General features: G+C 43.1%; 1 protein-coding gene across 5 annotated transcripts in view; it reads right to left on the bottom strand.

The window, feature by feature from the left end:
• CNKSR3 (CNKSR family member 3) overlaps nucleotides 1–22,731 on the bottom strand; it is a 100,896-nt gene that overhangs the window by 72,644 nt on the left and 5,521 nt on the right. Inside the window, exon 2 of one of the 5 annotated variants that reach the window (XM_024748033.1) lies at nucleotides 8,167–8,237. The exons of the other annotated variants lie outside the window; for them this stretch is intronic. The gene's annotated coding sequence lies outside the window, so the exon portion shown is untranslated. The remainder of the gene's footprint in view (nucleotides 1–8,166; nucleotides 8,238–22,731) is intronic. 5 annotated transcript variants of the gene reach the window in all.

Raw genomic sequence — 22,731 nt, forward strand, 5'->3', positions numbered from 1 at the left:
ACACCCAACTCTGAGAAAAGTGAAGGGTTTAAATGAGATATCATCTCACATCAGTCAGAATGGCCGTCATCAAAAAATCTACAAACAATAAATGCTGGAGAGGGTGTGGAGAAAAGGGAGCCCTCTTGCACTGTTGGTGAGAATGTAAATTGATACAGCCACTGTGGAGAACAGTAGGGAGGTTCCTTAAGAAACTAAAAATAGAACTACCATAGGACCCAGCAATCCCACTACTGGGCATATACCCTGAGAAAACGATAATTTATAAAGAGTCATGTACCAAAATGTTCACTGCAGCTCTATTTACAATAGCCAGGACATGGAAGCAACCTAAGTGTCCATCAGCAGATGAATGGATAAAGAAGATGTGGCACATATATACAATGGAATATTACTCAGCCATAAAAAGAAATGAAATTGAGATATTTGTAGTGAGGTGGATGGACCTAGAGTCTGTCATACAGAGTGAAGTAAGTCAGAAAGAGAAAAACAAATACCATATGCTAACACATATATATGAAATCTAAGAAAAAAAAAAAAGGTCATGAAGAACCTAGGGGTAAGACGGGAATAAAGACACAGACCTACTAGAGAATGGACTTGAGGATATGGGGAGGGGGAAGGGTAAGCTGTGACAAAGTGAGAGAGTGGCATGGACATATATACACTACCAAACGTAAAATAGATAGCTAGTGGGAAGCAGCCGCATAGCACAGGGAGATCAGCTCGATGCTTTGTGACCACCTAGAGGGGTGGGATAGGGAGGGAGGGAGGGAGGGAGGGACATGCAAGAGGAAAGAGATATGGGAACATATGTATATGTATAACTGATTCACTTCGTTATAAAGCAGAAACTAACACACCATTTTAATCAATTATACTCCAATAAAGATGTTAAAAAATTAAAAAAATAAAATCAAATTAAAAAGTGAAGGGTTTAGCAGGAAATTAGATTTTTTAAAATTATCTGTTTTTTTTAATTACTCTAGATAACTTTCTTGTAATACTTTACAAGAAAGTATTTCTGTATGATTGGACAAATAAAAATAAAATCTGCAGACAACAGAAAGACAATGGGGGGAGGGGTACATATATGAAAACAAACCACATTCCGCAGCTCCCAGTGTTTAATCAGAGAGGACTTTCCATTAATATTCTCGTGATTACCACGTTGCTCCATGAGGCTGCATTTCTGGCTGCCACGTTAGGAGCAGCTGTTTCCTATCATTCATTATCTGTTTCCTCCAAGGCCGTGAAAACTGAAAGGCAGTTGTGTCTGGTTCCAGAAGCTGACCATGTAAACCTGCCTCCACCCCTTCACCCCAATGGCACCATGGAGGAAGGGCAGGAAGGCTCCGGACAGAACCTGTTGCCTTTATATTTCTGAGTCCAAAGCAAAGCACTATTCCTGAACTTTCTTCCCTGATCACACCTGAGTCACAGAGCCTCCAGGCACCTGGCAGTCCACACTCGTCACCGCCTCTCCACATCATACCTACTCAAAGACATTTCATGTTCTTTAGCCCGAAAGAAAACAGAGGATCACTGATGAACTTTCAACACCTCTCTCCATTCTGAGACAGGTTGGAGCAGGTGAGAGCGATGTGAGTACAACCTATAGACGTCAGCAGGGGGCCATGATCCTACCACCACGTTCACCCTCCAGCACTGCCAATGGACTGGTTTTTAGTTTCCCAAATCTCTTCACCTAGAGGAATCCATCTTCTACCCCAATCTGGCTGGCAAAGTCCCCTTTATCCTTTAAAACCCTCTGCAAACTGCCCCCTAAACTACATGCGCGCGCGCACACACACACACACACACACACACACACACACACACACAATGCATTCTATGCTCCTCTGAACGGCTCCTAGACCTGTAAACATGGCCATCATCGAGTGCACCACACAGTACGGTATCATAATCAGTGTTGCCACCTACCTCCCTGCTAGATGGAAAGCACCTCCCCACTGGACCCCCATAAGCCAATACTGAGTCTGCATCACAGATGGTTAACCAGGCTCACTGAGTGCCCTGGATGGCAGTACAGACGGGCAAGTGATGCTCCACACTAATGCTGGGGGGTGGGACCTACAAGGCCAATAAATTTTATAGGATTTGGGGGTAGAGGGCAATTCGGGTAAGGTTGGGAAAATAGTATAATCAGAAACATCCAGAACCGCGAGTCTGGAGAATTCCATTCCAGTCTGGGTACTGCCATTACATCTTAGCCGTGGAACTCTCTGGGCCACAGTTTCTTTATAGCGTTAAACTGAAACAATTTATTCACTCTAAAGAACACGTATTTGGGCTGCATGTCCTACGGTTATCACCAACACTCAAGATTAGATAGTCAGCGATGGGAAAAAAACATGGAAATCAGAGTGTTGGAACCACAGCCCGAGGAAAAATGCCCTTGCCTCTCCCAATAGAAGTCAAGAAACACCCCAATTTTCCCAATACACAGGCCGTCTTCCAGTTCACAAACCAAAACAAGATGAACATCTTAGCATTTCCAAACACGTAATAGTTCTTCACTAGAAAGATCCTCCTGGTCTCCCTTATCTCAAACCTAATATGATTTTCCCCTACACCTTCCTCCAAACAAAATGAAGAAAAAATATGAAAATAAATCGCTAATATCTTAATTGCGGCAGTCCTCTGTTGCAATTTTAAGCAGCAAAGGACACTGACAGTGAACCCTGGGTCTTTAAGGCTTGTAAACAGATGGTAATGTAGGCACCCAGGCCTGGTGGCTGCTCCCAGCCTGACTGCTTCAGGCCCCTGGATGGGGGATTTTTAGCTTGAGTCATCACCCCTGCTTTCTTCGAGAGCAAAACTGCAGTTCCCCTGAGGACAGCGCAGCCGATTAACACAGATTTTTAACTCTCTCTTTATGGGATTTTCGGTGGATTTTTTTTTCAACTTTTAAATTCAGTGTACACTGTGTAGCACAGGAAACTATACTCATTATTTTGTAATAAGCTATAAGGGAAAAGAATCTGAAAAAGAATATATATATATGTATGTATATAAAACTGAATCTCTTTGCTGTACACCTGAAACTAACACAACATTGTAAATCAACTATACTTCAATTTTAAAAATAATCTTTTTTAACAGTTCAATGTATAAGCTAAAAAGGATAGCATCTAAAATATGCTGTGCATTAATTCATCAACAATGGATTGCATCTCTCTACACAGAGTTCTGAAGCTGTAACGCGGGAGGGAGGGGGGAGTAGTATAGGTAGCTTACAAACACATATTTTTAAAGCAATAATAAATAGAAACTAATTAAGCAAGTATATTAAGTTGGAAACTGATCTAGAAGAAATCATGTGACAGTTTCTCAAGGGGGAAAGGGCCTTCTCTGGCTAATAGAGATTAATCTAGTTTTAAGACAATTTGTCTACATTCAACACTGCTGAAATCCTGTTCCGGAAGCAGGTACACATGGACTAAAATATAAAAACACGTATTCCCTCAGCTCAAGGACGTCTTACAAAAAGTACTCCATCTATAGATAAGCAAGTCAGGTAAACTCTGAAGCTCTTTCTTTCACTCCCTATGCCTCCCAAAGGAACATCAGGGATGAGTCTCGCCCATAAACCCGGGTCTGCTCTAGCACTAACGACAGACTCCCCAACAGTCCAGGTGCCTACCTGCAAAGGTGCCTCTCTGAGACCTGTGGGGACCATTCTTTCTCCCTTTGCAGGTGTAACCCTAAATAAAAGTCCTTTGAGAAGTTTGCAACTTTCTGAGGTTTTGAAACTGAGGGAATCAACTCTGGTGACTAAAGAACAGAAGTAATCACCATTCTGACAGCTATTCCCACAGTGCTTACAGGAGCACATCTTACGAAATAACTTCTTGGCTCCCAAGAAGAAATCGGGCTGGTTTCCTTAATTGGACTCGGTGAGACAGACTGCCTTCCATCGGGGGCTAATGGGCCAGTTGATCACAGAAGATGATTACTCAGAGGAACACACACTACACCAGGGACACACCCAGGGATTACCGTCACACTCACACTCACCGGTTATCGAATGCCACAGCAAAGCAGGAAATGGAATAAGCCGCCGCGGACATTAATTGTGATAAAACAGGAAATACAAACTTGAAGGGCCTGACTTTGGTGACAGCCTTCCCTCTGACTTTCAGTGACTGTATTCTACAGATTACTATTAGCAGCGGTCAAGCCTCAGAACACTACATTAGTGGAATAACCAGGGAGAGAGATTTAAGATTAAAGAGGTATAATTGGCACCTCCCCTTTTTAATGCCATGTGATGTCGACACACTCCCCAAAGGGTATGTGATCCAATCTTTCTCTTCACCATTCTTCTCACTGAGTTGTAATTTACCATCTGTAAAAGGCAGCGTATGTGTTCACTTTGAAACTATTCTGTCAGAAATGTGAAAAATTTTCCCCAGGATATCCCTGTAATGGATGCAACAAAACAACGGCTAGAGTTTTTTTCAGCACTTACTATATGCTATACAGTTTATTTTACCATTCATTGTGGTAAATGCTTCACCTGCATTATCTCACTGAATCCTCAACATAAACCCTCAAAGTTTAGTAACGGCATGACCCCAGATTTAAAAATAAGCTAGTTGACTAAGCAGTGCATAGAAATTGGCCAACATCACACATCTAGTAAGTGATTGGTAAAGGATCCAAACGTAAGCAGCCAGCCCTGGTCTTAACCACCATGTACTACCGTAGCAGCCACAGATGTTTTTAGAATGAGGAATGGCCCAAACACAAACACGCAAATTTAGACAACCGTAACAGACAGAAAAGAGAGAGACTATGAATGGATACGTGAATACCTTTTCTCTCCAGGCAAAATCCCTAAGAGTAAAACAGTTATTCCTCTGTTGCAGGCAATTAACTACAGGCATCCGATGTAGACACATTCCATTGAGACCCATGATTTTTAAAAACTAATTCCAACTTTGCTAGGGAGACTCCGAGGTTTTACCTTCTCCCCCATCAAGTGTTGACCAAAGGCCTTTATTGCACGAGCCCTGATTTGTGCAGATAAACAGACACCATCCCTGACCACCTCAAGTGCAAATGTTAATCCTGTCACTGGGCTTTGGAATGAAAATGTTTGTTTGGGTTTTTTTTAGAGAAAAAGAATGTTAACTGCATGGAACAAAAAACCAAACCAAAACAACTCTATTCCTTACATCTCACTGCAACAATATGTTACTTTCATTATATTGTATCTTTGGATCTATAAAAAGCAAAAAAACCAACAATTATAATAAAAAGATCTATAATATGAAGTCTGCTTTTATAAGAAAAAATCTTGTAATGTTTTTAGAACATTATAGTCATTATAGTTACCACCAAGGATGATAATTACGTACCTTAACCCACAAAACTGTTTTTAGATCTTCTGGTGACAATTAAGTCATTATAAGAGATTGATTTCACTGCACTCATCACTTGCAGAAAGTCTGCCACAACTACATTTAATAAGATCAACTTTCTCTTAGATGCTCAGCATTCCCCCTGAATTCCTAAGGTTGCTCCTAGGCATTTCTACTTTTCTTTTTTTGTTGTTATTAGTTAGTCTTAAATGTTTCTTTTCGCCCTGATTCATTAGAACATGATTTTAGGAGATGGAATTTCTACAGCTGAGCTGGAACATTACATATTATCTAACATTAAGTTGGTTTTAAAATCAGAAAATAGGAAAAAGGTACCAATATGCATGCTACCTTAATAAGATTTTAAAAAATTTTTATTTTATATTGGAGTAGAGTTGATTGACAATGTTGTGTTAGTTTTAGGTGTACAGCAAAGTGGATTCAATTATACACATACAAGTATCTGTTCTTTTTCAAATTCTTTTCCCATTTAGGTTATTACAGAATATTGAGCAGAGTTCCTATGCTATACAGTAGTCAATAAAATACTTTTGCGATATCCATTCTAGGGCTTTTTTTAAAAAAGATGAAGGAGAAACAGAAACACCCTCAGTGATGCAAGAAGAAGTTATCAAACAGAATTTCAAATTGCTAAAATATACAGAGAAAGGTGTTAAATGGATTAAAGTAATAGCTATAAATACCCTCCAAGGGATCACACACTCAGAAATCACGGGGAAGGAGCAAGGCGGACGCAGAAGCAGAAAAACTGCCTGGTTTTTTTAAGTGGTAACTACTAAAAAGTAAAAATTTACCTTGTTAAATTATTTTTAAAACCACATTCCCCTGAACTGTCACTGTGGACGGCTGAAGGTGGAAGCTTTCCCAGAACTGAGTATATGTTTAACCCTGGGAATGATGTGGCAATGGCAACCACCCACAACAATCTGGGAAACAATGCAGAGCAAGAGAAGGGCAGCCACACCCTGCAGAGGTGGGTCCTCAGTTTTTTTTCATCCTATCATAATCTAGCCCCATTAGTTTTAAGTATAATCTGTGCGTTCTTCCAGAGTCCAGGCCCTCAGAAATGAATACCCATGCAGCTGCTTCTGGATCTGGTAGAGCCAGTATGATTCATCTGGGCCTGGGTCTGAAATGCTCAGAGTATATATATATTTTTAAGATTTCGGTACACCATGCACCAAGCTAAAAGTGGAAATGGGAGTAGGGGGCAGTGTTTCTTACATGCTCCAGCACCCTTCTGGGGTGGCAAGAGTGGGGAGGCTTCCAAACACTTGGATTGGGATTCCCTGGTGGTCCAGTGATTAAAACTCTGGGCATCCACTGCAGGGCTCGATCCCTGATCAGGGAGCTAAGATCCCACACGCAGGTGTGGTCAGAAAAAAACAAACAAACAAACAAACGCTTGCATGTTATTTCTGACCACTTCTAGAGCATACATTCCTACAAATGCTCTGCTATTGCTTTGGCTCAACCACTAGAGTGAAGACTCTGAACATATAAAGACTACATTATATGCGGAGCTAGGAGCGACGGTTAATCATTGATCAGTCACGGGCAGCAGACGGCAGGTGCTAACACACAGGACACCCACAGCTCCAGGCGTGACCTCCAGGCCACACCCCCTCAGCCCTCACTTCCCGCAGCAGCCTCCACTGCAGACACCTTTCCTCTCCGGTCCTCACCGCCTTCTCCCTCTCCCACCTGCACTGCCTGGCAGCCCAAACTCCTCTCTCTTTTTTTCACTCTAGTCAATGTTTTAGTAGTTCCTCCTCTTTTCAGTGAAGAGGTTTTATGTTTCCTTATGCTATAAAAGTCCAGTCAATTTCACATTTCACAGATCAAAGGAAATAAATACTCAGGAAGTCAAGTTAAGTTTTGCACAGAGCCTTTGACTGGTTTTTCTCCTTGAGATTCAGGGGCTTCCCCTACAGTAGAAGGCCCAGTTCACTCCAGGTCTAAAACCCAGTAGACTGCCATGTTCCTTAACAGAAAGGCAAGTGCCGCCCTAATAGAACCCTGAATCAAATAACATTCAGGAGCCTGAAAAAATTCATACACATATGTGTATAGTTCTATGTATGTGTGTGAGGATAGATAGGTAAATAGATATAGATATTTATATATGTATTACATATGTATACACACACACACACACACACGCACTTCTTCCACAAAGAAAGGCCAATCAAAAACATAAAGTCCGGGCTTCCCTGGTGGCGCAGTGGTTGAGAGTCCGCCTGCCGATGCAGGGGACACGGGTTCGTGCCCCGGTCCGGGAAGATCCCACATGCCACGGAGCGGCTGGGCCCGTGAGCCATGGCCGCTGAGCCTGCGCGTCCAGAACCTGTGCTCCGCAACGGGAGAGGCCACAGCAGTGAGAGGCCCGCGTACCGCAAAAAGCAAACAAACAAACAAACAAAAAACATAAAGTCCTCCATTGGCCTCTACCTACTAAGAGGCATAAACAGGGCCTTGGTGATGTAGCCCACCTCCCCACACAGCACCCCTCCAGGTTCACCTCTCTCCACCCGACCTCAGGACAGACCCAGCACAATCAAGTTCTTTCAGTTGTGAGCAAATGCCTTCTCTCTCTTGCCTCCCAGTTTTCTCCCAAATCTTTCCTTTCCCCTCCTCTAGGCCTAGCCACCCCCTGCTCATCCTGCAGGTCTGGATTTGGATGTGGCTTCCTCCAGGAAGCCCTCCGTGCTGTGCCTGTTCAAACTCTGAGTGAATTACTCTTCTGCTGACATACCTGTGGGCTTGTCTGTGTTCTCCACTCAATGGAAGGTGCCAAAGACAGGGACCCTGTCCACTTCACCGCACCTAGTAGAGACATTACACATGATAGGTGCTCTATATATGTTTGATGACTTATATCTAAAGTTAGTTAATCTCTATTTGCACCAATTTTCCTGCTAACAAATGGCTTCCACCTCTGGGCTGTAATAGACATTATTTGTACAAAATTTCACGGCATTCAGAATATTTCAGATAAATCCTACAACATATGAAGGTAAATCAAAAGCAACAAGGTATTCTTCCAAGGTTTTGGGGCCGTCCATAACAAATCTTTTCTACCTAAATGGTTAAACTATGGAATAATACAGAACCCAGGTAGAGAGGCATTTACTCTCATTTCCAAAAAAAAAAAAAATTGTGGGAAAACTTGGAGTAGAGAGAGAGTTTCTGTGGAATAACTCTTCTCTATAGAAGCCACTAGTACATAGTCATTCAATGAATGAATAGCTCTGTTAGTATTAAAGTAAGAGACTGCATAATCTATGGTGTTCTGTTACCCAGTTCAGGGAGGGCGGAACATGTACCAATTCATCAAACATCTACTTTACCAAACAGTCATCTATTCCAAAAGATGGTTACAGATTTTAAAGAATTCAAATAAAATGCATTCCATGCTTAAGTCATCCTGAGACTGTGCTGTGCTCATTCAGGAAGATGCTTTAACACAACGTGATCTCTCGGGACATCGATGCCTCGTCTCCCATTTGCTCTTGGATCTACTCAGACGTTTGCACCCATCAACCCACCAAAACTAACTTTCAAGTTCAATGTCCTCCACACACAAAATACACTGGTCAATTCTCAGTCTCCCCTTATTAGCCCACCAGCAGTACTGGGCCCAGTTGACCACTCTTTCCTTCTGGGAGCACTTTCCTCACTGGCCCCAGGACACCACCCTTCCCGAGATTTCCTGTACTTATAGGCAGCAACTTGCTGGTTGCTCAACCCCCAGACTTGTAAGGGTGGGAACGCCCTAGATTTCTTCTCTCCCCTTGTCTCCCTCTGCCCACTCATTGGATGATATCATCCAGTCTCAGAGATTTAATACCACGTATATACTCCAATGGCCACCAAATTTCTATCTAGTCCCAAACTCCCCCATTAATGCAGACACACATCTCTACTTCACTTGGCGAACTAACAAACAAGCACGGATGTTTTGAACCCAAATATCCCCTTCACCGTCTCCTCTCACGCTCTTCCAGCTCTCTGCGGACAGCAACTCTAACCTTCCAATTCCCCAGACCAAAGACGCCATGGGTATCCTCTCACACCACCACCCGATCTCTTGGTAAATCCCACTGGCCTTTCGGACCACCCAGAACATGGCCACCTCTCATGATGGTGACCACAGCTGCCACCTGGTCCAAGCGTCATCTTTCAGATGGTTATTGCCCCAGTATCTTAACTGGCTTCCTGATTCCACCCTTGCTAACTTCTGTCTACTCAACACAGCAACCACTGTAATCTTAAAATGTAAATCTGATATCACTCCTTGGCTCCAAAGCCTCCAATGGCTCCCCAAACATCAAATTAAAGCCAAAACATACATAACGGTCTCTAAGGCTCTGCACCATCTGGCCTCAACCCGTCCCGTGATCTCATCTCCTGCCGCTCTGCCCTTGGCTCCCGCTGTCCCAGCCACGCTGGCCTCCCTGCTCCCTCCATGTGTCAGGCCCTGGCCTGTCTCAGGGCATTTGCACTTACTGTTCCCTCTGCCAAGAACATCCCTCTGCCTGTTGGCCGAGTGCTCACTGAGAGCTTTCCCCCAGCCATCCCGGTTAACGCTGCATCCCCTCTTCCCTCCTGCATCCACCTATGGCCCTTGCCTGCAACATGGACTACATCCACGTGCTACGAGTTTTACTTACTGTGTGTCAACCCCCACTAGAATGTCAGATCCGGGAAGACAGGAACTACTTACCGCCTCTTCTATTCACTGCTGTATCCTCAGCTCTCTCGGAACAGCTCCTGGTACAGGGTCAGCACTCAATAAGCACTGCTGAATGAATGCATGGTGACTAGCTACTTTCATCAGACTTAGTGGAAGTGTCAGTTAAGAGGGCACTCCAGTTAACAGACGACAAGTTAAATGCGAAGAGTTAGTTCTATTTCTCCTAATGTGACCTGGTGCACTACTTCATCCAAAACTTCGTTTCCCGAATTAACGTGAAAGACAAGCGCATCATTTCAGAATACCAGGTTGTGCAGTTAGGATTACTTTAAAAATCATAGACGAGAAATGAGCAAAAAAACCTTTTTCTTTTGGCCGCGCCGTGCGGCATGCAAGATTTTAGTTCCCCAACCAGGGACTGAACCCATGCCGCCCTGCAGTGGAAGCGAGGAGTCTTAACCACTGGACCGCCAGGGAAGTCCCAGAAATGAGCAAATTCTAATGGAAACGTCAGCTGTGCAGTATACCGGGGAGATGTTATAAGAAAAATCACCTATTGTTTTATAGCTGATCCTATTAAGAATCTGTTCACTTTACCTGAAACTCACAGAAGAAATCACAGCTACTTCTAAGGGTTGGATGGGCCAATGACGAACAAGAAAACGGGCCCCATCATGCCTGTGAAGGACGGACCTGCCACCCCCTTGAGCGCCGCGCCCTGGAAGAGCCCTCCACGCCCTTGGCTCTCTCCCAGCCGGTATGACCTAAAGGAGGCACTAATCTCAGGGAGACGGCTCCCCATCCCACAAAGCGACTGCAGCCAGAACTGCTGACCTCACTAAGCCCTGGGCAGGACTGCAGGGACTACTCCACGATGCATTTAGCAGCACTGATCTTATATCTCCATTGACAAGCTTCCTGTAGGACCCTAACCTTCTCTACTTCACTGTGTGTTCTATGTCTTAGACTGCGAGGTACAGAAATAATTCAGGGTGCCATATTCATGTGTATTGCATCATTTCACACTCAAGTTGGAGGACCTGAATTTCAGCTAACACTCTCCTATTTTAACACATTCCATGTGCCAAGCTGCATGATATTTATACCTCATTAAAACATGAGACAATCAGAGTGCTGCAGTGAGAGAGGGCACTGAGTTTTCTGAAGTATTTGAATCATGCAAGATGCTGGTACCATGCAAGATGTCTCCTCTACAAACTAGAACGGCTTTTGAGGTTGCTACCCGCAAGGTGTGCTCACTCTCGAACCTGCAAAGCAGCTCCTCCTGGAATTCAGCACACTTCAATGGTACTGCCATGCTAAGGCACCGAGGCACAAACCGTGGACATGAAAGTCCCCTTCTCTCCACGCTCACATGCAGACCCTGCCAAGGCTTCTGGAACACTCATGGGTGGTGCCTCTATCGGCAGCCCTTCCCCCGTCTCTGTCTCTCTCAAGGGCCCTGCTCTTACTCAGGCCTCTTCAACTATCTCCAAGAGACCACCCTGAATGCCTCCCAGAGCTGGTCTCTCAGATTCCAATCACTCCTGCCTGCAAAGCCCTCCCTACATCCCACAGTTCTGCCAGCAACACACCTCCTTTCAAACCCCTCTATCATTTCTCCATTATCCACTGAATTAAGTACAAACTTCCTAAAAGTCAGTGGCTCTCAAACTGTGGTCCACAGAACACCTGAAAAAGATTCACGGGCTGCCTGCTAAGCACCCAGCACCCAGGGCCTCACCTACACCCACACCTACGGCAGCAGGCTCTGGGGAGTTAGGGCCGGGAATCATTTGATCCTTATTAGTGAGTGACTCTCAGGCCCACTAAAATCTAAGTGCCAACACCCTACGTCTTGCATTCAAGCAACATGGCTGGACACATCTGGCTATGCTGGCTTACCACATATCAAACCAACCCGTAAGAGTAAAAAGGAAATTTTTTTAAAGATGGGCTAGCAGTTTGAAGGTAAGAGAGAGCTGCTAAGGCTGCCAAACTTAAGGGTTCAAGATCCTGGAGAGAAAGACAGGAAAGTAAGTCCCACATTCTCTCCCATGTGGCCCTTTATGGCCTTTCTGAGTCCCCAGCAGCCTAAGGATGAGGCCAAGCAGAAAGGAGCCCTGGCTCTGAACACAGTAGAAAAATCATCTGATTACCCTAGAATGTACAAACAAGAGAACAAAAGCCATCTCTAATCCCATCATCCATAGAGAACCAGTGCTGGCATTGTAATATATTTCCTTCTAGTCTTTGTACGTATATATTCATACAACCTCGGAAATTTAACTTAGGCAAAACTAGAACTTGAAAACATTAAGTGACCATCCAAAAGTGCATAATCCCGATTAAGTATATTTTTAAATCCCTCTTCTTCCCTTTCCAGTCACCCTATCAAATATTAAAAAGAGAAAAAATATAGATACAGTATTCCCTACAATTATTTTTATCGAGTGGTAAAATTACAGGTTAAATTTAAGTAGAGCAATTCAGACCATACTGTCAGTAACGTCAGTGTTCTCCTCTTGCCCTCAAAACTTATTATCAGGACGAACTTACGTCGGTGCCTACCCAACAGCAGCCAGGTAAGGTCAGGTTCTAGAATCAAACGTTTCTTGACTCAAACCCCATCTACTGTGTACACAACCTCAGAAGGATCGGGGCCTGGCCTCCTTCACTCTGAAATGAAGACGATAAAAGTGCTGCTGTCAAACAAGTATTGTGAGGACCAAACGACATAATTCACGAAGAGCCATAGCAAGGGCCGAGCACGTAAGAAATCTCAGTAAATGTCACCTGCTAGCTGCTGCCTCCCCGACCAAGGAGCGTGCTTCTTCATGGCAGGCTTTGTTTACATCTCATCTTTTTGCTCCTAGCATGAAGCAGAGGAACTGGTACTAAAAAGGAAATCTATATATTTTTTCATTTTAAGTTTCTAAAGGGAATAAATGGTTGAAAGAAACACCTCATGAAGGTTTAACAAAATATCATCCATAATGAATATACACATGTATATATATATATGTAAATATAGTCTGTATACTTGTGTATGTGAATACAGACACGTATATGGACTGTTCACTTACAAAACAAGCTGAAAAGTTAAAACATTCTGAAAATTTTTTTACATTTATTTCTTTATTTATCTATTTATTTATTTATTTTGGCTGCGTTGGGTCTTCATTGCTGAGTGTGGGCTTTCTCTAGTTGCAACGAGCAGGGGCTACTCTTCGCTGCAATGGCTTCTCTTGTTGCAGAGCACGGGCTCTAGGCACACAGGCTTCAGTAGGTGTGGCTCGTGGGCTTCAGTAGTTGTGGCATGTGGGCTCAGTAGTTGTGGCATGTGGGCTCAGTAGTTGTGGCTCACGGGCTTAGCTGCTCTGTGGCATGTGGGATCTTCCAGGGCCAGGGTTCGAACCCGCGTCTCCTGCATTGGCAGGCGGATTCTTAACAACTGCGCCACCAGGGAAGCCCAACGTTCTGAGATTTTTATTGAGAAGTTTTGCAGATTGTATCCTGGGGTCAGTACCACTCCAGTTTAAGTATTAAAACTAGTGCTTTTCCTGTTTGTTTTGTCTCCCAATTCAGAGCACCAGGAAGATAGAAAGACCTTGAGTAAACTGATAAATTACTATTTCAAACAGGACCGCACAAGCCAGCACGGAAGTTAGCAGCATATACCTTATTTCCAAGGTATATGCTTTATTTTATACATAGAACCTTTCTGTACAAACAGACACAGTATCAGACCATACTGTCAGTAACGTCAGTGTTCTCCTCTTGCCCTCAAAACTTATTATCAGGACGAACTTACGTCGGTGCCTACCCAACAGCAGCCAGGTAAGGTCAGGTTCTAGAATCAAACGTTTCTTGACTCAAACCCCATCTACTGTGTACACAACCTCAGAAGGATCGGGGCCTGGCCTCCTTCACTCTGAAATGAAGACGATAAAAGTGCTGCTGTCAAACAAGTATTGTGAGGACCAAACGACATAATTCACGAAGAGCCATAGCAAGGGCCGAGCACGTAAGAAATCTCAGTAAATGTCACCTGCTAGCTGCTGCCTCCCCGACCAAGGAGCGTGCTTCTTCATGGCAGGCTTTGTTTACATCTCATCTTTTTGCTCCTAGCATGAAGCAGAGGAACTGGTACTAAAAAGGAAATCTATATATTTTTTCATTTTAAGTTTCTAAAGGGAATAAATGGTTGAAAGAAACACCTCATGAAGGTTTAAAAAAATATCATCCATAATGAATATACACATGTATATATATATGTAAATATAGTCTGTATACTTATATGTGTGTATGTGAATACAGACACGTATATGGACTGTTCACTTACAAAACAAGCTGAAAAGTTAAAACATTCTGAAATTTTTTTTTAAATTTATTTCTTTATTTATCTATTTATTTATTTATTTTGGCTGCGTTGGGTCTTCATTGCTGAGTGTGGGCTTTCTCTAGTTGCAACGAGCAGGGGCTACTCTTCGCTGCAATGGCTTCTCTTGTTGCAGAGCACGGGCTCTAGGCACACAGGCTTCAGTAGGTGTGGCTCGTGGGCTTCAGTAGTTGTGGCATGTGGGCTCAGTAGTTGTGGCATGTGGGCTCAGTAGTTGTGGCTCACGGGCTTAGCTGCTCTGTGGCATGTGGGATCTTCCAGGGCCAGGGTTCGAACCCGCGTCTCCTGCATTGGCAGGCGGATTCTTAACAACTGCGCCACCAGGGAAGCCCAACGTTCTGAGATTTTTATTGAGAAGTTTTGCAGATTGTATCCTGGGGTCAGTACCACTCCAGTTTAAGTATTAAAACTAGTGCTTTTCCTGTTTGTTTTGTCTCCCAATTCAGAGCACCAGGAAGATAGAAAGACCTTGAGTAAACTGATAAATTACTATTTCAAACAGGACCGCACAAGCCAGCACGGAAGTTAGCAGCATATACCTTATTTCCAAGGTATATGCTTTATTTTATACATAGAACCTTTCTGTACAAACAGACACAGTTCCTGTCAGGGACCAATACCACACAGCCAGTGAGTGGCAAAGTAAACTCACTCAGAAGAAGCCAAATTCTTGCTTTTACACTGAAGAGTAACTACTCAATGGCCTGCTGGGTTCAACAAGGTATTGGTATTTCTGGCTTAACAATGCCTGCAGAGAGTTACATGTTACAATTTTAGAAATAAGGTAATTAGTTAAGTAGCAAAATGAAATTATAGGTTAAGAAACAGATTTACTAAATAATTAATGAGTTGCTCTATGGCTACTTGTATTCACATATCATATGTCTGTTTCTCACTAAGACAAACCTGACCACAGCTGTCCACAGTGGGAATCAACACACTAGCCCACAGATATGTTATGCTTGGCCTATACCAAAGAAAAACTGACAGATTTCTAAAAACTGGAAAATGTCACAGAGAAATACAGACACCCAACTTCATTTGAAAACAACAAGAACAACAACAAAGAAGCATAAGATTCTAGAAACTGTAGGTCCACAGTCAGCAGAAACTGAGCAGTCCATGTATCTTTGGGTTCGCCACAGTCTCCACCACTCCCTACTGTCTCAGTTGCCCCTACATTTCAATTTCTGACATTGCCTCCTGGCCCCTGTAGGCGTCTAAGTTTGCAACTCTTGTTGCAAGTCTCAGGGCCATTCCCAGTCCTCAATGTTCACTTCTGTAGCAGTTTTTTTTATTTTGGACTCTCTTGGCCTTTGTTGACTGTGCAGAGGGCGGGGTGGGGTGGAGGGGGAATGGGGAACTCTCAAACTCCATCTGCACTGATCCGATGTCCATGAACTAAAACCAAAGAGCTTTTCACCTTGGACTGCAGCATATTTGCCACTCTGAGTATTTCTCTTTTCTGCTTTTTCTTCCTCTCATTTCCCTTTGCATCTGCATGCATTGTTCAAAGCCAAAACCTGAGTGCTACGTGAAAGAGAACAACTATCCACTCTCCCTCAAAATGGAACGGGGGACGGGGTGTCACATTCTACTCTTCTATGAGAGCGAGGCCTGGAAATTCCACACAAAACCTAAACGGGTCCCTTCAGGCGGTGAAACATTCCCCTCATTCTGTTTTCCTGGGGCTGAACACTCACAGAGATACACAACAAAAGGGTCCCCTGGGCCTGGAGTGGCACAGCTGTCTAGGAGCCCATGGGAACAAAGGCTTTTAACTCTTCCCTGCCCACTCTGTGGGAAGGACACTTACAGACCTCAGTGCATTAATGCACCTACTGAAATATGCAACAACTGTCCCTACTAGAAAAGTTCTCCTTCCTACCCAATCACTATGTATTAGCTGAAAACCAACTGCAGACAAGAATTATGGGGGATGGTCTGACATACATTATTTATTTTTCTAGGCTCCACACGAGTGGTATAGACTGGTGGTCCTCGAATTTTAGCCAGCACTAGAATCACTGAGGGACCACAGCTTCCTGCATCCCACCCCCAGAGTTTCTGATTCTGTGAGTCTGGGATGGGGCCTGAGAATTTACATGTCTAAGCTGTAATGTTGAAAAAGGAAGGTCCATGGATAAACAACAGGGTCCTGCTGTATAGCACAAGGAACTATATTCAATATCCTGCGATAAACCATTATGGAAAAGAATATATCAATATATATGTATAACTGAGTCCCTCTGCTGTCCCTAAGCAGAAATAAAACACAACATTGTAAATCAACTATACTTGAATAAAATATTTTACAAAACTGACAAATTAAAACAGGATCTAGGTTTTAAATGTGTATATTTGTTTAAAACAAAGTAGATTACACTTTGCAAACACTAAAAAAAAAAGAGGAAATTCAAGAACAACGGTGACAAGATGTTGAGCCACAGACATGTGGCTGGGAAAAGGGTTTCTTGAAAATCTCCGTTTAAAAACATCAAGAGTCAGGGACAATTGTCATAGGTTTACAGGTGCTCATTAAGTATCCCGATTACATGGTGCCAAATAAGAACAAAGAGTTTCTCCACCTCCAAAAAGAGTCTTTCTTTACACATCAGTTTTAGATGAGATTCTTCAACTTGGCTTAGGGGTGCTTGTAACCAAACCACTTCATACCATCTGTCTTTAGATGTCTTACTCACAAGCAGTATTTGTGTTTTTTATTTAACACTTATTACCAACAATTTTAGGCTTTAGTGTAGACAGCCATCTTCATAAACGCTACTCACAGCTCTGTCATCTGCTCATGGTTAGTTTAAGACTCCAGTTGGAATCCATGTTAAGATGGTGCCTCGTGAAATCTGTTCCACTCTACACATTAAGCTAGTTTTCCTGTTTCAAAGGTCATATTCCAGGTAGACTTTTGACTTGATTCTCCCTAAGACACGGTAATATAAAACTACCCTGAGAACATGAAAATCTGTTCGGTTAACACAGGTTAAAGTTAGAAACACATACACACACACACACACACACACACACACACACTCATGTACACACACATCCACTTCTAAACCCAAAAGCACTGAATTTCCCTTCTGCTGCAAATCTCTGAAAATAGGAAATAGAGTGTTTCTTTTCACTAAAAGGTTTTCCTCAGGAAAGCATGATTCAGATGACCATAGTCACTGCCTTTTCTGATTGATGACACGTAGGGGTTTCTCCTCTAAAAGTCTGAAAGATACTCTCCCTATAGGGGGTGATATGAGGTGTGTGTTGTAAAGTTTCTAGGTTATTCTAATATAAACCTACCGACCTTCGATTCTCTCCCACTCACTCCTACCCTGTTGATAAGTGATGCACTGAGTGTTTAAAAACAAAAAAGAATGTGTTCAACTCCTACCTGTTGAAATTTCTCAAAATACCATCTATTCAATCAAAAAATGGTGACTCTATTTTCCAAAGTAAAATTAGGACAGTCTATCAGCGGAGCAAAGTATTTTAAATTAGATCTATTGACCAGTTCCTTTGACTCAACTATTTTTCATTTTCATAAAAAAATTTTCTAATTTTGACAACTACTGATGTGCATTCTAAGGAACTGTTTTGCTCTAGTAAACACAACTGCATCTGCCCTTCTGATCCCAGGTTAAAAACTGTTCCATCAGCCATCTGATGTCAAAGAAAACAAACTAGGCTAAGTCCACTTTCACAAAAACCCTATTCATAGATGAATAAACAGCTTCAGAAACTGTAGCTCCCTGCAAAATGTGCCAGAAGAGAACAATGATGTAAACAAAGCACGTGAACGCAGAAAGACAGACTGTGCTCTGCCTTTTAAATGACAAGAGAGTAATCGGGATGAGGGAAGGGCAGGGAGAGCTCTTAACCCTGGCAGAGAAAGCAAAAAATGAATCTACACCCCAAGTTCAAATACACTTTTTTTTTTTTTTTTTTTTTTGCGGTACGCGGGCCTCTCACTGTTGTGGCCTCTCCCGTGGCGGAGCACAGGCTCCAGACGCGCAGGCTCAGCGGCCATGGCTCACGGGCCCAGCCGCTCCGCGGCATGTGGGTTCCTCCCGGACCGGGGCACGAACCCACGTCCCCTGCATCGGCAGGCGGACTCTCAACCACTGCGCCACCAGGGAAGCCCACAAATACAGTTTTTAAATTATCTGGATGTGAAGCTATCAGTGAACCAACTCTACCTAGAACTTGGCTTCACAAATGCTAGAACCACCAATACCTTCGTTCAAGACACTATCATCTCCAGAACACTGCAATGCCTTCCATCTGGGCTCCCTAAACTCATTTGTGCCCCAAGAACCCAAATCAGATCATGTTGCTCCCCTGCTTTTCATGATTAGAAAATGTTGCAAATGCCTGTCCAAGACTTATAAGACCCTCCATGATCGGACAGCTGTGTCTCTCACCCCACCCACCACAGCCCCACTGTCCTTGTCATGACTCCACCGCACTTCCTTTCCTCAAACACTCCAAGCTCATCTGCATCTCAGGGCCTTTGCACTAGCTGTGCCTTCTGCCTACAGTGCTCTTCCCCCCAATTTTCCAATGGCTGGTTCCTTCTTGTCATTCATACCCAGTGTCATCTTCTCAGAGAGGCTTCCCCAATGACACCATCCAAAGAAGTCTCCCACCCGGCCACTCTCCTTCACCTCTCTGCTTTACTTTCTTCTTAGCACTTATCACTAGCGAATATTTTCTTGTTCATCTGCTTCGCTGTGGTGGTGGTTTTGGTATTTTTGTTTGTCATCCCCACATCTACCATATTAAAGGAGGGACCCAGCTGGAACCCTGCACCTAGAACACAGTGGATTTCCAGCACCTGGAACAACACCTGGAACTTAGTAGGTCCTCAGTAATCACTTGTTGAATGAATGAAACTCTCTCATTACTACAGGGTGGAATTTGTCATCAAGGAAAGTGTTCCTCTGAAGCCGTCTCCAAGAGAACTATTACTAAACCTTTCCATGGCGCCACCTTCCTCCAGGACATACGAGGTCCTCAAAGGAAGTGAGGGAAAAGTGTCCAAGGAAACAACGAGGAGAAAACAAAAGGTAGAGTTAATTTAACTCACCACCTATCCACCAATACAGAGAAGGATGGAATTGTAGTAAATTATTAGTAAACACGTGAAAGGTGACACAGAAGCATTAAATATTTAAGCAACAATAATCCAATTACACTACATATTAACTTGGAGTTATTATGAATTAATCAATAATGAGTTTGTCAACATTTATATGCCGTACATTATGCAAAATGCTTTCCCTACGTTACCTCTTTTAATTCTAACAAAAACACTGTGAGTTAATTATCAGTCACATTTCACAAATAAGAAACCTAAGGCGGGCTTGGGGAAGTTAAGAAGTTTTCAAATCGGTTAGTATCAAATACAAAATCTGTTGTAAAGCAACTACACCTCAATAAAAATTTTTTTAAAAAATACAGAATATGAATCCAGCTCTATTTTATTCCAAAGCCTGTGTGTTATTCGCCATGCCCAATCTCTCCCTCAGCAGTTAAAATGAAAATGCTGTGAAGAATCAAAGGCAAGCAGGAAATGAAGCCATAAAAATCATTTAAGAAAGTTAAATGGATGGATGGATGGATGTGATTCCACCAAATAGAAATGTTAATTGTACCAGACAAAAAATCTGCCATATGACACTCAAGATAAAATAAAAATTAGATTAAGAGAGTCAAAAAGAGAAATGATTCATTACTGAGTAGCATTCTGAAACAATACAACACAGTCAACAAACTACAATAAAAATAAATAACTGGCAAGAAGTGTCTCAAATGCTAAAAGGTCAGCTTCAGAATACGTAGGGCCCTGCTTAAGCTATGTAATTAAAAAAAAAAGAAAGAAAGAAAAGAGAAAGAAAAGGAATGCAGCCCATGAGTGTAAACCCTGAAGGGATAATCAGGAAACACAAAAGTCAAAAGTTCTTTGAAGTTGCCCCTCCCAACACTTGATGAAGAGAGAACGAAAAGCACCACCTTGACCAGAGGAGGAACCAGGGGCTGCACAGAACAAGAGGACAGAAACCTGTGGAGTCAGGTCCCAACTCCTGGCCTTCTGACCTTGGACAACTCATTTCATGTACGAAAGCCTCTATCCTCACTGGGCCTTCACTGTGCTCCTCTCGGGCTTGTGAAAATATCAAATGCGAACAAATATGGAAGAGCCTGTGTAAATAAAACTTGCTTTAAAGCCTAGCTAATGGCTATACCAGTGGTGAAAACACCAGAAACCTCACAAAATGAGAGCAAAGAGGGAAAAGGAGGTGAGAACATGGATGTCCCAGAGCTAGAACACAACAGGCTAGGAATGAACAAACATCGAGGCAGTGACACAGAAACAGCAAGACAGAGAACTGAGGTGCCCGCAGCTCTCCGCAATGATGTGGACGCAAAAGGGAAGCGTGCAGGTGAGGCCTGAACGAGGAGAGGTCACCTCCCAATCTCCACCGACACAGAACTCAGACACCCGGCCTCGGCACAGCATGTACTTCCAAATTTTGAGAACCGCCCTGAATGACATTCAGTGCCACTTTCCAGCAACAATGAAATCTCCCCCCAAAATCATCTAAGTTTGATAAACCTGGTGCAATCACAGACTACAGGACCATGTGGCTGGCCAAAAGCCCAGCTCATCCTCCAAAGTCCACCTAAGGATCCTGAGAACACACCTCAACCACACAAGCCCACTGACCACCCCATGACTCCCTTCTTCCTACTTGGCTCAAAAAAAAAAAAAAAGGATTGTTATGAGAACTCTTCAGATCCCAAGAAATACGGAAGACAGCTTAAGGGAAATGTCTCATTTAGTTTACAGAGAATCACCTGATGTTGTCGCTAGGTGGTGCTTATAAATATATAAATATAAGCACACACCCTAAGATTGCTTTTCTGTTTTAATTAGTGGCCAAGTCAAGTGTCGTCACCAGGGAACTTAAATAAAATAGGTGGAGCCCATGTCAGATCAGACAGCAGGACCTACCAGTGAAGTGTGAAAACACATTTGCAGTGGCTGCTAGGGCAGAGCTTCTCAAGCTGCAACGTGCACATGGATCACCAGGGGATCTTGTTCGAATGCAGAGTCAGCCGGCTTGTGCTTCTGCATCTCCAACAAGCTCCCGGGAGACGCGGGTACCACTAGCCATGGACCAGGTGCCACAGAGCGGTCAACAGTCCAAAGCAAGAGCCAGTCCTAACGCCATGCTCACTGGAAGTCCAGTGACTATAAGAAAGAAAAAAGTTGAGAAAATACGGTTTGAACTTCGTTATCCCAAGAGGGCTCATGATATTGGCAAGAGGCATCTACCACTCAGCTCACCAAGAACCTTCCCCGATTAGTGATGTTGAGCATCCTTTCATATACTTGTTGGGCATCGGTATGTCTCGTCACTTTTTACTATTTCTGCTTCTTAGTATTTTTAAAAGAAATTTGCCTAAGAGGAATTAAGAGTCCTTCGTATACTTGTTCTAATATTTTTAAGTTTGCTCTTCATAATTAAGCTTTAGATACACCTAGAATTTACTTTGCACAGAGGGTGCAATAGTATCGTTGTGAGTATAATATGTAAAGAATTTAATAAAATACCAACATAGAAAAAGCAAAAAACCAAAAACAAGAACCTTCCTGACCAGCTGCAAGTCCCACCCCAGGTCCTCTGAGTGGTTGGCAAATGGCAGGGAAATCTCCACGGCACTGACTGGTGTCCCTGAATGGTAAGAATCAACCTTATGACAGACCATGCGGCTCAGAGAGAACAGTTTATGTCCTGGAGCTATAGGATGAAAGAGGAGAGGAAGCAATAAAAACAAGTAGTAATTTATTGAGAGCTTACATAAGATCACACAGGCAGAGGTGGTACCGGGATACAAAGCCAGAGACTGATTCCAGAGCCCACACTCTCACCTTTAAGTTCCAATGCCTGGTACAAGCCACAGGAGCAATGAAATGATGGAGGAGAGGAGAGCATTTAAGAGCACCACCGCCTATCAGCGCGAGACCAGAGACTCCCTGTCTCTGCTTTATTTCTTCGCCTTTAATACGGGCTAATAATTGTTCGCACACCTCACCTGGGTTTTCTGAGGAGTAACTGAGGGAGTCTAAATAAAGCACTTAGCCCAGTGTCTGATACATAATAAATACCTCAATGAATGTTTTTCTATTATTATGATTAAGAAAA

Source organism: Neophocaena asiaeorientalis, unplaced genomic scaffold (assembly GCF_003031525.2).
Source record: "Neophocaena asiaeorientalis asiaeorientalis breed wild unplaced genomic scaffold, Neophocaena_asiaeorientalis_V1.1 scaffold123, whole genome shotgun sequence".
Taxonomy (NCBI): domain Eukaryota; kingdom Metazoa; phylum Chordata; class Mammalia; order Artiodactyla; family Phocoenidae; genus Neophocaena; species Neophocaena asiaeorientalis.